This window comes from Heptranchias perlo, unplaced genomic scaffold (genome assembly GCF_035084215.1).
Source record: "Heptranchias perlo isolate sHepPer1 unplaced genomic scaffold, sHepPer1.hap1 HAP1_SCAFFOLD_70, whole genome shotgun sequence".
In the NCBI taxonomy this organism is placed as follows: domain Eukaryota; kingdom Metazoa; phylum Chordata; class Chondrichthyes; order Hexanchiformes; family Hexanchidae; genus Heptranchias; species Heptranchias perlo.
This window is the reverse complement of record NW_027139729.1, coordinates 2,515,001-2,517,840: the sequence shown is the minus strand read 5'-3', so window position 1 is coordinate 2,517,840 and position 2,840 is coordinate 2,515,001.

Below are 2,840 nucleotides of genomic sequence, written 5' to 3'. Positions count from 1 at the left end.
TCACTGTCCAATAACAATAAACAGGGTGAGACTGGAACTAAACCAGGAACATTCACGACTGGTATGGGGAGAGAAAGCAGCAATGATTTTAAATAGCAGGTTCTTCCCATTCTGTCTCCCTTACCCTGGACACACCCTGGACACACACAGCCCGAGAATGACCTCTCCCTTCCCCCGCTCACTCCATGTTCCGGGACCAGTTCCTGATCCACTCCGCCTCTTACAAACAGCCCCCGGACTCCCCCTGACCTTCCCCCGGACTCAATGCCGATCTCTGAGCCCATCTGCGGACACGGTCCCGAAGCGATGAGCTGCTGTAACGAGGCTGCTCTTTGCTCCCTTCCCCCGGGGGCCGTGATCTCTCCATTCCCGGCTGTTTTAAACCATCTTCTTCCGCTCACTGAGGGAATGGCGCCCACAGGCCGAGCTGGGGGAGGGCAGCGCGCATGCGCTCTTCTGCTCACCAACAACCAGCGCTGGGGGCGGGGCTGAGTCACGCATGCGCAGATATCTGGTTTAATTCCCAATACAAAAATCGATGGAAACTTTCCCCAATTGGAATTTTTCCGAGTCTGAGCAAAGGAAGTGGGTCTGGGGGAAAGGTCAGAGGGAATGGGGTCCACAGGCAGTGCAGGATCAGGCACCAGAATGGAAAACAGATGGGATTCCACCAGTGCCTAACGCTGGAATCCAGACTGACTTTACAATCTCTAACTATTAAACTAGATGTTTCCATCCCTGCTGTTTCTCTCGGTATCTTTTGATGGTAAAGAGCCTTCCAGAGATAAAGTGAGCGGCTGTGGAATGAGCCAAAGGATCCGGTTCATTCTTGGCCCCTCTGCTGATAAATAAATGTGTGACTCCGAAACTGGAGGGAGGATTTCTCAAACCAATCCTGGAGAAACAGTGGAGGAAAGTAGGAGTCGGTGTATCTGTCAGCAACAGACCCAGATTTATTTAATTGGAGTGAAACTCTCGGTCACTGAGAGTAATATCGAACAGCCCTGAGCTGCAAAACTCCAGGTGATACAACAGGAAAAGAGGGTTAAATGTGGCCCATTGTTTCTGTCAATGTCTGCACTGTCCCTGAGTGTGGGATTAATAATGTGTCTGTCCCTTGTACAATATCAGTGAGAGATGAGATTGCATCTTCTGTCTCTCCAACGGGATCTTTCTCGATAAAACGGAACTTTACCGGTCATTCTAAAACTAATACTGTTTACGTCTGCCTGTCAATGCGTCCCTCCGCTCGATCTCTCTCTCGCCGTGTGTTGCCCCCTCTCACTCTCTGGTGTTGTATATGAAGGTGGGATACTGCTATTGAGCGTGATATGGACACACTGATAGGAAGTGTAAGACTGATACTGTCCCTCTCTCTCTCTCTCTCCCTGGTGCTGGACATGAAGATGGGATACGTTCTGATATAAAACAGAGAGAATGAGATGTCCGGGCCGGGTCTCACTGTAACTGAGGATGTGTTCGGCTTCGGTCCCTGTTCGTCGTCATTATCTTTTCACAGATTCCGGGCGAGAGTCTCTGAGAGACGGTAACACTGGCGGATAAACTTTTAGTCGGTACTTTCAGTAATTTGTGTATCTGCACCCCTCGATCCCTTTGCTCCTCTATCCTGATCCAGGCAGTGTGTGATCTCCTTATTCTTCATTCTGTAAGTTTATTCGTGTCCTCTTGCATTTTGACACATTCTACCTTTGTATTAACTGTACTCCCCAATGTGGTGTCATCGTCAAATTTTGAAATTGTCCTTCCGATTCCCGAATCCAAATCGTAATTTTAAATTGTGAACAACAGTGGTCCCAGCAATGATCCCTGTGTTAAACCACTTCTCAATTTTAGCCACTCTAATTAGCTACCCTTAACTCCTGTTCTCTCTTTTTGTTTTGTAGCCAGCTTGCTATCCATTTCGCCGCCTGTCCCCGACTCCACGTGCTCTGAACTTTGCCATGAGTCCACAATCGAAGACCTTCTGAAGATTCAAATGCATTACATCTACTACATTAACTTTGTCTCCGCTTTCAATTACTTCTTCAAAGGTTGGTCCTGTCCTTGTCCTGTTATTAGATTAAATCCTGGCCGCTTCACTTGCTCTTGATGTCCCCAGCTCTTTTCTTCGGCAGCAGCACGGCCTGGATATTAGTCGGCTCCCCGCCCTGAGCGATGGTCACCCGTCCCAGCAGCTTGTTGTACTACTCGTCGTTGCGGATGGACAGCTGCAGGTGTCTGGGGATGATGCGGGTCTTCTTGATGTCGCGGACCGTGTTGCCGGCCAGCTGGAGGATTTCAGCCGTCGGATACTCGAGCACAGTCGCCAGATAGACCGGGGCTCCGGCACCCACACGTTCAGCGTAGTTCCCCTTTCGGAGGAGCCTGTGAACACGGCCCACAGGGAACTGCAGTCCGGCCCGGGGTGAGCGAGACTTGGCCTTGGCCCGAGGTTTACCGCCGGATTTTCCTCTTCCAGACATTTCCACAATCTCACAAACACTTTCACAAAGAATGAAGAAATCCTCCCGCACTCGCCCTTCTTATACCTTCTGGAGGAGTACAGTGGGGGCAATTGTGATGGGTCTCTCTCAGAGTGTTTACACTGCCCGCTCACCCTCGCTGATATTCTATCTTTCAATTGCTGTAATATTGTCCTTTAGTAATATTGCTACTCCCCCTCCTTTCCCTATTTCCCTGTCCTTTCTAAAGATCTTACAGACTTGAATATTAAGCTGCTATTCGTACCCAGCTTGTAGTCAGGTCTGTGTAATGATTTAATATAATTATTTAACTTCACTCAATGGCTGATGTGAGCTGCGGCAAAATGTATTTCCATC